Source organism: Ixodes scapularis, unplaced genomic scaffold, assembly GCF_016920785.2.
Source record: "Ixodes scapularis isolate PalLabHiFi unplaced genomic scaffold, ASM1692078v2 ptg000460l_1___fragment_1__unscaffolded, whole genome shotgun sequence".
In the NCBI taxonomy this organism is placed as follows: domain Eukaryota; kingdom Metazoa; phylum Arthropoda; class Arachnida; order Ixodida; family Ixodidae; genus Ixodes; species Ixodes scapularis.
In genome coordinates, this window is record NW_024609981.1 from 1896351 (window position 1) to 1910455 (window position 14105).

A 14105-nucleotide genomic window follows, 5' to 3' on the forward strand; every position below is an offset into this window, starting at 1 on the left:
GAAACCCGTTGCAGGTGCCCTGCAGTCGCTGACGCAAATTTTGAGGAATGTATTTGGAAAAGTATTTGGAGGAGACCAAATACATTTGGTTGTATTTGTATCTTGTATTTAAATGCTTTTTTGGAAATGTAATTAGATTTGTAACTAAATACGCTTTGACAAAGTATTTTGTATTTGTACTTTGATACATATTTACATGTATTTTGCCCATCCGTGGTCCAAACATAGTTTCGGCATCGTCAATCGCTGAGCTGCCTCCATATGTTGAGGTGATTGGCTCTCCGAGTGTTGCGCGGGAAAGTAGAAGCACTGGCTTTTTTTTTTAAGTGTAGCGGCCCTAGAACATGACCATGAGGGACGTCGAAGGCGAAATACTGAGGAAGGGTAGTGCATTATCGACGATCACATATTGAGCACGATGTGACAGGTATGCTTGAGTCCAGGAGACAATGTTACTGTTAACGTTTCGATATGTGAGTTTGTATATTAATCTGTTATTGGGGCGGGGGGAGGGGGGGGGACCCGGCCAATGGATTCTTAAAAGTCTTTGAAGACTGTGCTTGTTTGTTTGAAAGAATGCAGATTAGTATGCATATCAGCATTAAGTTCAAACAGTTGGGTAATACACGAAAGATTCTTACAACAACCCTGCCGATTAGGGAACAACAAGTTGTTGCTATCCAGATGTGACCCTATCCTGCTTTTGATTTCGGTATGACAACTTCATATACTAAGGCATAAACATACGAAAGTGAATTGAACGTTTGGTTTAAAAGTAAACACTAATTAAGCTGTGTTTCCTTGCTTGTTTCAGGTTAATGGAGAAGCTGAACATTCAAGAGCACGCTGCAAAGCAAGCGAAACAACTCTCCGGCGGAACGAAGCGGAAGGTTCGTGTTCAACTATGATCGAGCTGCGAATTTTTAAGGAGACATAATGCCAGGAAGAAACTTGTGTTTCTACCAAACCTCACCCTGTACTTGTTATGGACATTAATATCTTTCTTTATGCCTTAAGTTCCGACGCGCTACAACTATGTAGGGCGCATCGCTCTTGCGGCGGATTACAAACAGGAGCACTATGCAAGGTTTTGGCTTCATTAAGACAAAGCCGTAAAATGAATACCTATCTGACTTCAGAAACACCTAAATAATGACACTAATTCGTATGCTTTTCTAGAACGAAAAGTCATAATCGAAACGAATGTTTCTTTGCCATGTCATTGCTGCATTGAAGACACAAGTTTTAAGCAGGCGAGCTGGTTAATGTTACACATGATTTAAACCGGAGACGTATGCGTTTGTCCCCGTATCGTCCGTTCGTCTCCGACTCTACGGTTGAGAATCGTGGATGTCATTGCTATATGCTTGGGCCCCGCTTTTTTGCCCTAGAGTTAACTGAAGATGACATTGTTACGTGGTGCTTACTCCCTGAGCAAAAAACTTATGGCAGTGAACAGGATGCGCTTTGGTCAGCTGCTAGTCAGCGCGTCTGGTGGCCAAAATGGGTAACTTTGGGAAAGCCTAAGCACCGATCGATTGGACACGAGGTCTGCGTCAGAGTTCGGCAAGGCATTCGGACGTTCGAGCTCGAGATCGGCTCCAATGATTGCGGCCGCGGGCCGTCTCAGAGTTGCAAAAATCCCGCATAAGATGGCGCCACCTGTCGAACCAAACTTAATTGCGCAAGGGGTATAGAGGAATTGTCTCCCCTTGCTTACCATTGTGATACGGTGTGCACTAGTTCGTACCTCTGCACCCCCCAGCAGAAAGATTAAGCGTACACAACAAAGGGCATCTGCATCTTGGTTTACGTCTTCGTCTTCATACCGAACCAGTACGAGGAAATCAATTTGAATTATATTTCAATAAAGTGCAACGCATATCCACCGATCCTATGCTTCGTTTGACCTCCGCTGCGAGCACAACAGAATTTACAAGAGTAAGCTGCATACTTTTAGCCAGACTTGTAGACGTTACTGAAAAATAGTAAGGAATTACATTTACAATTACTCAAGGCTAAATTGTAATTTATTACAATTACAATTACCTTCCCATGAAAGTAACTGACAGTTACCCCAAAAAGTAATCCGTTACTTTCGTGGCGTTACTTTTAACGTTATTGTCCACAAGTAAGGAACAAAGGGAAGAGGGCTATTAAAGTTCTTATTGTTGCCACCTGTTCCATTTAATGACGTTGAGTATTTTGTGCAACAGCTGGCTCTCGAAAGTCTCGTCAGACATTTCGTGTTATTTCTTACTCAATATGTCGACTGCTACGCTGAACACCATTTGAGCTGAAGCACTGGATGGGAGTGCCTTATTGTTCCTCACGAATGCTTCATGCTCTGCATTGAGCTTTTTTAGCGAAGCAAGGGAAGTACTATCTACCTCGAATGTAGAGCAAAGCTTCGTCGTTGCAGCCGTTGCCTGCTATTCGAGAGATTTAGTAGATCCTTCCGATACCTCCATTACCCGCGATAACGGTACCCGATAACGATATGATGCATACGCAAAGACGGCGGCGAAGTATCGGATATTGTTATCGGACCGATCTACTAAAATTCTCTATTGTCTAAATCGCGAAGCTGTGGAAGTCATCAATAGCAAAACATAGTTGTAACAGTAAGGTGATAATTAAATAATAAATAAGGTTTGTCTCGATATTCTTCTTCCTTTGGTTCTGAACAGTTCGAGCCTCACTTGAGACGTTGGTGAATAAAAAAAAGTTTCCAGTATATAAATATAAGTAATAAAAGAAAAAGAAGAACACTCATAACAACAATTAATTAGAACGTCGGTTAAAACAAGGAAATGTAAACGCACGTTTGCCGTGTGCACCTTGGTGCCGTTCAAAAACGCACGGAGCACGAACCGACTGCAGTTTACTCCGGTGTTCTCCAGATAGACGTCCACTGATGCCACGGGCAGCAAAGGGTAGAGTACTAAGTAAACCGCGCTATGGCCCCACTCGCGAATTTCACTCTATCCTCAAGCCCAGACTATCTAGGGATGAAGGCACCCTAAGAATATCAAGTCTAGGTCAGCCACCATTATGTTTTATTTGTAAAAATATCTGCTTGAGATAAGATGCGTCCTGCTGGGGCAAAACAGGAAGAAGAAGAAAGGAAGACTATTGCCATTTTCTAAGTGCTCGCAAAAAGCTGACTCACAAAAAGGGTAGGGTACACGGAGCGTTGTCTCGTGTTGTGACATTATGTACAGCTGCAACGGAAAAAGAGTAGCACAAGTGACCGACGACCGGAGCGGCAAAATCGCGACACGCGGTGCTACTGTTCCCGAGCGCGCCGATAGCGAGAGTGCCAGTCACGTTCCATGTCTCAACGCGGGGGTGGCCGGCAGAAAATTGAGAGATAAGATAGCTGTTAAAATGAGGGCTTTAGGATGGGCGGTTTTTTGCCGGCCACCCCCCCGCAATGAGACATGGAACGTGACTGGCACTCTCGCTATCGGCGCGCTCGGGAACAGTAGCGCCGCGTGTTGCGATTTTGCCGCTCCGGTCGTCGGTCACTTGTGCTACTCTTTTTCCGTTGCAGCTGTACATGGTCGTAGTCACTATAACCGAGAAGGACATTGTTAATTCTTTTCAGTGCACTTGTCCCCTCGAGCTTCTCGAAGAGGCGCACAATCACTTGGTGTCCTCCTCTCCCCGTCTTCGATCGCAAAGAAAAAACAAAAGGACTAAAAAAAAAAGAAGCGGAAATAGCTTGACCCCCCCCCCCCCTTTCTTTTTTCTTTTTTTTTTTTTTGAAGAATTGTTCATTTGGATTTTTTGACATTGATGTTAGGGTCTAAAAGAAAGATAGATTCAGGGGCTTGGTGTTGCAAAAAAAGGCTTTGCGGAACTGAGGAGTGTCAAGCCTATCTTTGCGCTGGTCGATTCGCGTGACAGTGTCACTGCACTCGACTTTACAAAAATGAAAAAAAAAAAAATCTTTATTTAGAATGGGAAGGGGGGGGGGGGGGCTGGAGCTGAAAAAAAAATATAACGGATAACAAGGAATTCGTTACGTCAAAAATGTAAGGGAATTACTTCAAAATTACTCTAGAAAATATGCAATTATTCCGTTGCTAAATTACTGATAAATGTAAGGGATTACAAGTAATTTCGTTACTTGTAACGGATTGCGTACAAGTCTGCTTTTAGCGTCCCTGCCAAGCACGCGCGCTTCTGCAGTGCTAGCGTCGTTCAGGGTAACATCAAATGGTTACACGCTCGTGCTTGTAGCTTCGGTTTTAAATTACACATAATATAAAACAAAATATAGTGTCCACCTTTAAAGAAAGGAAAACTTAGGTCAAAATTCAAACCAAAGTAAATGACTGATATCAACTTTGGGAGACAAGATACGAGCTCTGCCAAAATATTACAGAAATGAAAAGACGCGATCCACTCTAAAACTGATATTAAAAATCTACGCTATGAAGATGGTTGGACAGCGAAGCTGGAGTATCTCCGGCAACGATTGCCCACTGCACTGTAGTCACGTTTTCTATAGTAAACTTCACCAGGTATTGCTCTAGTCTTTGACGTCCCAGAGAACTTCCGGTTTATAAAAAGAATGAACGAAGGCCCCCTTATCACCGCTGCTTGAAAAGTGGATGACACGTTTAACCACTAATTCTCCAGGTGAACGCCAAAAGAACGAAAGAGTGCGAGATAAGTTAAACGTTTCGAGTATTCTTGTAAACCAACTTGGCTCCTCCAGGATGTAAAATTGTGCAGCCGAATGCCCTCGTCAAATCTCAAACTTTGTTGTTCGTGAAGCATTGATGCTACGCGGTCATTGATGTACGTGTATCATTTATGGACCGGTAGAATAGCAAGCTCAACAGGCTTGCACAAACGGCGTGACCGGAAGTCGCTTAAGACGCAAGCGGCAGTTCATATTTGTAAACACCAAAGGATCTGTACCAAATGATTGACGAAAGAAAAGTAAACGCATTGTATCAAAACTTTTTTCTTTTATATATGAAAGACTTTGTACGCTGCCGCAGCAGGTTATGAAACCTAAATCTTTACCGCGAAACGCATGCGGGGAGCGCTACGCGCTTCGCGTTGTTAGCGGGACTAGTGACATCACTCCTTACTTCATACTCCGCCCTTGCCGCGGCAACTTACGAAAAAGCAATCTTTACCGCAAAACGCAGGCGGGGAACGCTACGCGCTTATCCCCAAGTGTCAAAACAACATGATAAGATATAATGCGCATAAGAACTGTGATAACACGCAAGCGATTTTTTTCTGTCGACTATTTTAACAGTCGACTACAGTTCTGTCAACGGACACGAAGAAACCCGACCAACGAGTGATGTACAGCTTCGCTGTAAAATGCGTGCACCTGCTTTTCAGCGGGCATTCAGCGGGTTGGCTGTTTGTGAAGCAAAATATTGTGCCTTGATCTAATCTTCGTTTTCAAAGAAGTTTTTTTTTTTCCTGCTGCCACTTTTTTGTTGTGTTTTTCTGCTGCGTTTGCACCCGTTCCAGCGGAAGAGCGCTGCAGACGCTCACTCCACACACGCACGAAGTTGTCGCGAGTGCTTCATACGAAGAATGCACATCGCAAAGACCAGTTTTTCACGAGACACACAATGGTGCACCACTCGTTGCCTTTGATGAGAGAGGTTTGCCTAATCGCAGCTGAGCTACGCCATCAGCATGCTGTGCAAGCCACGCGTCGTGCTTCTGGACGAGCCGTCGACAGGCATGGACCCCAGTCCAAACGCTTCCTGTGGGACACCATATGCTCGACGTTCCCCCAGGGGGGCGACCGTGGGGGCACTGCTCACCACGCACTCCATGGAGGAAGCGGACGCCCTCTGCACCAAAGTGGGCATCATGGTCCGAGGTGCACTCAGGTAGGTGTATGCGTAGGTTGGCTACGGTAGGTCGAGACTGTCCAGGCGCTGCAGCTGGATCGCGTCTCCGACTGGTGTATTTAACGTCTTAAACTCTAGCTCCACGGGCATCCTGAACCACAGTTAAGTCTGACCTCGGCCACACTTAACTGCTGTTTAAGATACGCGTGTATCCAGTATTGTGGTAGTAGTAGTAGAATGATACAAATTAACCTAGCTTGTGTAGCATCATTTTACCTGACGGTGATGGGGGATGGGAAGTTTAATGAGGTGAAATTACGTAGATGTGTTATGTCAGGTCCGCTTTCTTCACGTAGTAAAGAAACAAATTCGCGGTCTGCTTTTTTTTCAGTTTTTATTAATTACTGGGGTTTTACGGGTCGATCTAATGACGGGTATCTGGAACGTTCCAGCAGGGGACTGAGGATTAATTTAGAGCACCGGAGGTAGTTTGACATGAAACTGAAAGCTAGGTTACACGGCTCCTTCTTTGCAATAAGCCTCCGGCGAATTGCGGGCACCTCTGCCGGGATTCGAACCCGTCACCTGGGGATCCGCAGGCCGGCACTTTGCCTTATGGTACTTTTACACCTGAGAAGAAATCCGCTGCCGCGGGAGCGGATCCGCTCCCGGCGGCGGCGGTGACGAGCGGGTTGCGTTTACATCTATTTCCTTCGAGCGGCGGCGGCGGTGGCGGCGCCGGCAGCTGTTCTCGTAACATCGCGTGGAATTTGACGAGGAGGAGCGAGAATTCCCACCTCGACTCTCTCTCCTGGCCAATCCCGGACGTTGCAGCTCCCGGAAGAACGCCTACTCATGACGTAGGCAGCGTCGCGCTGCGCAAGAATGCCACTTCCGGTCAGCGAAACGCCTCGTTCGGCAGCAGAAATAGATCCCGGACCTATACGCCTCGCCGCCGCGTTTTCCGCCCAGCGTTTCGCCCCAGCGGCAAAAGCTGGGCGGATTCGCTGGCGGATCAGCAAGTGTAAACGTACCATTAGAGTCACCGACGCGGCCTTGCAGTTTTTGTCTGCGCGTCACTCAGCAATATCCTGTTTCTCAACTTGCTCTAATTGCATCCGTTGAAAATATTTGTATTGCATTTAAGTAACTGGAGGTGCAGCTGGATTTCTGTTTTAATTAGAAGGAGGCAACGCAATGCAAGTTTGCGAACCTAGGTTGAGCCGTCTAGTACGACACGAGAGCACGAACAGTGTGCAACCCGTGCAGGTGCCTCGGCTCGACCCAGCACCTGAAGAACAGGTACGGAGCCGGATACACGCTGGACATTAAGATGCAGCGGCGAGACGGCGCCTGGGAGAAGAACCTGGGCAACCTGAAGACGTACATCAAGGACGTCTTCCCGATGGCCAAGCTCCGGGAGGGATTCCAGGACAGGCTCACGTACGACATTCCCCAGGCCGGCGTAACTTCGCTTGCCAACGTGTTCGTGGCCATGGATGACGGTAAGTTCCCCGGCCGTGTTCCAGTTGCCCCAACTTTAAACAAAAGAAATTAAAAAAAGAAACGTTTTGAGATGATGGAACTTAACCCGAGACTGGGGTAGAAACAGAAACTTAAAAGTAGAAGGGACAGAGACAAGTGAAGAAGAGAACGTCTCAAACGCAGCTAAAAGATTTATTTAGTCCCACATCCTTATATAGGCTCCTTGCACATGACGTCATTTCCGATACCCTCCAGAGAAGAGGGGAAGAAGGAGCTCCCCTCTTATCAGGACCCTCCTTTGTGCCTTCCGGATTTGCACAGGCGTCGCTATTCTCCTCCCAGAAGATTATAGAAGATTAACTGGTCACTCAAAATTCTTACAAAAGCAGCTTCCCTCTCCTCCTTTTACTTGGTGTGCAAATGTGTGCGATGTGACGTCAATGCAAGGAGCCTATACTCACAACCACAAGGTCACCCAAACACTCAACACGCCCCTTTCAAAGACACAACACACCAGAAAAAAAAAAATCAAAGACAACAATGCAAAGGGACGCCCCCTCAAGCAATACTACGAACAGGGGCAAACCATCCACTTGTCCGGAAAGAAAAACTTTTCATTTTTCCTTTCCTTCTCTTTTCTCTCTGTGTGTCACTGACACTACACCCACGAACCAACAAGACCCAAAACTTGAGTACAAAGACCAACGATGTCCGCGAACACAAAGAGAACTGGGAAGAATATCTCCAAACCGGAACGACAACCAGAACAGACAGATACAGAAGGCCTCACTCTAAAAAGCGCAAAACCACTTCACCCTTAAAAAAAAGAAAAAAAAGAAACTTGTTTAGAGTCCTAAAAATGCTTTAGCATTGTTTCCCAACTGCAATGAAGCCTGACTTATACAATTACCGATTGATTTAATCCGAATGGTTTCCCTTACCAGTCTCTTACTGTCATTCACTTCTTTATGTATTATTTCCGTCTCAGACCACAAAGCAGTGCAATTGTTACATTCATTTATGTGCTTAACTATTTCAGAATTAGTAGCGTTAATCCTTACATTTCTTTTATGTTCTGTTAGTCTGTCATTAACACACCTCGAAGTTTGCCCTACATAAGAAAAGCCACACGCCATCGGAATTTCATACACTACACTGTTTCTGCACGAGATCGATTTTTCACGGTGACCTTTCCTGCACTCTTGCATTTCAGTTTCAAAAGGAGTTAATCTATCTAACCTGAAATCAGAACTAAAAACTGTTTCAACTCCAAACTGCTTAGCACACGCCTTCAGGTAATGTGAAATTCCATGAAAATACGGGATCACAGCCATCCATCTTTTCGACGTGTCATCTCTTTCCTTTTTCTCCTTGGTGTGTACATCTAAATTCCTTCTGATGAACTCTTCTTCATACCCTGCCCCTCTTAGTCTCTTCCCTTGACCTTCCACCGAATTTGTGATAAAATGTATGCATGATCGGTCTAGAGCATTTCTTATCAAACACTTTACCACTCCCGCTTTCACCGTTTTCGAATGGCAGCTACTTTTTGACAGAACAGGTTTCGGGTTTTCTTTGCCGTACTCCCAGCAGAGACCTTTATCAGTGTGAATCCGCAGATCCAGGAATTGTAATATTCCATTCTCCGGTTTCTCTACGGTGAAGCGTAGTTCAGGGACTGCTGATCTTATCAAATGCTCTAAACCGTTCAACAGGTCATCCCGGAAGGTGCACACAAAAATATCATCCACATAACGCCTCACAAAACACATGTCCTCTCCGAAACCAAAACAGAGTCCAACGAGTTCAGATACACCTCCGATAAAGCCGGTGCCACCGAGGACCCAATGCACACGCCTTCCTTCTGTACAAACTTTTTTCCCTCATACTCCACAACCGTATATTGAAGATAATAATCAAGAATGACAAGAAAACTGTCTAGCGAAATGCCTGTTTGGGATTGAAACTGAACGAGATTCGATTCTAGCGCATCCTTCACCCTTGTCATCAATCTATTTTTCTCCAGAGAATAATAGAGGTCCTTAATGTCCATCGATAAAACTGAACATTCTCTCCCGTGGTTGACCTCCAATATACTGATTAACTCGTTCGAATTCCTGAGGGACAATGACTTCTCTACATGAGTAAACTTTAGACCGTTCTGTAGAAACTTTGAAACTGATTTCTGCGACGTGCCACATTCGTTAATCACCGCCCGAAGAGGCATTTCCGGTTTATGATCCTTTAAGAAAAATTTTACACTTAGCGTTGACCGCATTGGACCTATCAGACTCTTTGCCACACCTTCCAAATCGTCCTCCTTAAGAACCGAACCGATCTTTGCCCTTAGCTTAGCAAGGTTTCCATTCCATTCATAGAAAAGTGAATTCATCGTTTCGTCCGTTTTCATTCGAAAGACAGACCCGGGAAGGATGGCGAATTTCCCAGATTTGTCCGTTTGCAGTAACTTCACTGACCTCGCTTTTAAGTCTTTTTTGACCCCACTGATTTCACGAAAACTTTTCTTGTCAATTGGATACCCGTTTCCCATCACTTTCTCCATTTTACTAACAGCACCATCTATAAACGCTACTCGCTCATCAGGGTTAACCTTCCTGGCAATAGTCTGCATGCACGAAAAAACATCCAGCTTTGATGGCTTTATGTTTAAACAACATTTCGGTCCTCTCCCCAAAATTTCTTCTGATTTTGACGAAATAAGTTCACTGTACGGGTTAACAAACGACGTCTGAGGCATACAACCACCATTATTGTAGACCCAAGACTTCCCGCTCTCCTCGCGCCTAGAACCACACTTGATACTGTCCAAAACAATCCTACGTTTCACATACCAAAGACGGTCGAAACAGGCCTTCTTCATTCTGTTCCAGTGCTGGTAGTCCGGGTGGTGCTTGAACTCACTTCCAACCAGGAGGGACAACAGTCCCTCCTGGTTGGAAGGAGAGTTTTGTTTTGAGACGTTTTGAGAGTTTTTTTTCTTTACTGGTTGAAGCCCAACGACTCTAGAAGTGAGGTAGAAAACATGTTAAAGAGACATTTAAGTGCCCATAGATAGTGTTTAAAGTGCCTAGATACCGTATTTTATATTTATATGACTATTCGTTTTTTAGTTGGTTTGGCTTTTCGGATAGGGTACGAAGGAGGGGCTAGTGTAAAAGGCTAAGAGTCCTGACGAGACACTCGTTCCTTACAGTTCACATAGGTACATAAATAAACAAAAAAAAATGCAATAAACAAAAAGCTTCAAAAAAGAACGTAGTGATCGGCATCTTCCCGATAACACCAATATTGATAGGTATATAACAAATAATGCAAAATGCAAAAGATACAAGAATGATTGCATATATGAGCAGAAACATATAACGCAAACAGACGCTCGGATAAGAAGCGCACCCCTCATGGACAAGGTTCTCGCGTCTACAATCATAAGAAAAACGCATACCACCAACCATCGCAGTTCAGCATAAAGAAAAAAAAAATAGCGAAACAATGTAGTCGCATAACGGGGTCCAGACTCCGGAACAAAACGATCTGCTCAGATGGCATTTTCACGTGACGTTATCTCTGTCCCGTAAGTCGCTGGCATTAGTCTGTCAGTCGCGGTGATTGGCTACTCGAGTGCTTTGCGGAAATGCGGACTCACGGGCTTTGTTCGTAAGCAGTGCGCCTCTGTTACTCGAATACATACGGCTGAATACGTACGCCACAAAACAAACTTTCCCCGAAAGCAAAATCATTTTAGCGCTATATTTAGGTCGCAAGAGTCACTTTGAGTATTCTCCCCCCTTTTTTGTTTGTCAACAAACTCAGTGGCGCGATCTCTCGCGTAACCCTTGCGCACTTCCGGACCGAGAATATTTATTAATTCTTTTGCGCTTCATTCGTTCATCATCAGAGTGTATTACGTTTTACAGCGCCATAAGCGACCCTTCTACGAAGACAACTTGTAAATTTCATCCTACAAATACTAGAAAACCCAAAGTCTAGTGCAGGACCTGAAGTGACCAAGGACTCCCTGCACACTTGCGCCGCCATGTTTCAACTCACGCGAGGAAGAGCGAATAACGACGTGCTTCTGTTTCATACTTTAAATTCGGGACGACGGGACGAAACAGGGGCACGTTTTGAAATAGCTTCTTACACGAAAATAGGTCTCGCAACGTAATTACTACCCGAATTTTTTTTTTTTTTCTCTCGCTATTTCTGGGTGGTTGTTTTGTGACATGCGCGTGCGATTATTCCGGTTGACATGCCGAAATACCAGAAGTACCCTTGACTAAGAATCATGTGTGTGTCGAGATGGAAATATTTCGCAAAAAAAGTTCTGTTTTTCGGGGAAAGCTCACATTATGACCACACGCGTTCTACTCTCGTCCCATAAAAACAATCTTTTTCTAGGGGAGGAGTTTATTTTTTTTAAAGACCAAAAAATCATTACATTTTATACAGGAGCCTTTTCCGCAGGTAATCTCTAGACTTCGTGTGTGATCATAAACGTAAATTGCTTAAGGCGTCAATGAACTAAAAGGTCAGATCGTACAATGATTTTCCGGGTCATATTTTTTTTTTATAATTCAGTAAGAAATATATGTAAAAGCCATGTTCTTGGGAGGAACCTTCAGCTATATGTGAATGCTGCAGCTAAATTTTTCCCAGAGATAAAATTAAGAAGTTCGAGGCGCAAACGATGTCGAGATTTCGCTATTTTAATTTGCACAGCCGCCATTGTCACACAAAAGCAGACACGTAGTTAATTATTTTTCGTTGATTTTATACACAGTGTAAAACATGCAAACGGAATATTAAATTTTTACTATTATATTTAAATGGGAAAGCTAATGACCAAACACACACAAAAAAAACCGCTTTAGTAACACATTCACAATTTGTTTATCAACAAAAATAATTTATGCAAAGCATTGCAAACTATATCTAAATGTGCGTCTTCAAATGCAGCTTATGAATATATAAAGATTTGCTGAGCCGTCCATGTAGTTTTGCTATCAATGCAGAAACGTAATCTAAAAGCAAAAAAAGTGAACGTCGTTGTTTAAAAAAGACCTTCATCTTTTGTTTCTTTTAAATTTTCCTTAACTCCTTGAAGTATCTTGAACTAACTTGCGATGGCAAAATATTGAGTAGCATATGATCTCCAATTGGGCAAAGCGACAACAAACCTTCACTCTAATTGATCGAGCTAACTTGTCTTCGTTATAGGGGCTTTGTCGCACGACGTCGTCTCCAAAGAGATATTCTCTAGAACCGACATGGTCTGTACGACAGTGCTGCTCTAATCCAGAGCGTAGGAAGTCGTAATTGAAGTGACTGTAGACCATGGCGTGCTGGCGAACAAGAAGTGCTTTTTTCCTGAGCGCAGCGTTTTTATCACAGACATGACGTCACGAGCCGGGCGGCGCTTCCGCGATGACTCAGTCGCGATAACTCAATCCGCACGCTACAACATTTCCTTCCCCCTCACGCAAAAAATGTTCATTTCCTAAAGTCCTCGGGTTTGAAACAGTCAGGCGGCTTGCATGCGCGAGAAGTTCGTCGAAGGGGTTGCTTCTCCGCTTTCGTAGACGGAACCGGCGTTGCTGCAGTAGGTGTCGCCGGTCCTTCCCGGGCGGGGTCTGCGGGTGGCGCTGGTGCTGTTGCGTCAGGCGTCGGCGTCGTACCAGCCGCGTCTGGAGGTGGCGCCGCTAGCGTCGGTGCCTTCGCACTGGGTGGTGCTGACGGCACCTGGGCTGGAAAGCTCGTGGGTGGCGGTATCGATGGATCGTCATCCACAGTCGTACGGCCCGGTCTCACGATGGGTTCCGCATGTCGAGGACGCAGGTGGTCAGCGACCGTGAAGCGAAGCTGGTTGAGCACTTTCACAACGTAGGTCGCAGCACTGAAAACCTGACACACGATTCCTTCTTCCCAGGAGACACACTCACCGCGCACTGTTTTCACAAAAACACGGTCGCCCACGTTGAACACACGTTCAGCACTTCGCGACACATCGCGTTGTTCCTTCACATGTTCTTGCTTGCGTTGCATGGCGCCGGCAAAGTCGGGTTTAAGCAGGGAAAGTTTTGTGCGTGGCTGGCGCCTTAGGAATAGTTCGGCGGGCGTTTTTCCAGTCACGCTGTTTGGTGTGTTGCGATAACAGATCAGAAAACTGTCAACATTTTCCTGAAGAGAACACTGCCGACCGGTTGCTTCGCCTTCGAGCACCTGCTTGAGCAATGCTCGTTTCACAGTTTGAACCGTGCACTCTGCGGCACCGTTAGAGGCTGCGTGGTAAGGCGGGGTGCGAATGTGTTTCACGCCGTTGGCGTTCATGAAGTCAGCAAACTCAGCTGACGTGAACTGCGGACCGTTGTCGCTCACTAGTACCTCGGGCAAACCGTAAGCAGAAAAGGCTCCTCGAAGTTTTTCCAATGTTTTACTGGTGGATGTAGAAGACATCACCCAAACCTCGATCCATTTCGAAAATGAATCGATGAGCACCAGAAACACATGGGCACCCTTTAAAGCGAAATCCACGTGCACACGCGACCAGCACCGGGCAGGGTAGCTCCAGGGATGCAGTGGTACTGGACGGGCGGCGGGCTGAACTGCTTGGCAGATTTGGCATTTCTGTACGTGATGCTCGATAGCCGCATCAATTCCAGGCCACCATACAAAACTTCGTGCCAGCACCTTCATGCGGCTGGCGCCTGGACGCTCCTCATGCAGCAAGTTCAGCACGCGGTCCCTTAGCTGTTCCGGGAT

General features: G+C 45.4%; 1 pseudogene; it reads left to right on the top strand.

The window, feature by feature from the left end:
- The window catches only part of LOC121834070, a 65703-nt pseudogene that overhangs the window by 35879 nt on the left and 15719 nt on the right, over positions 1 to 14105 (top strand).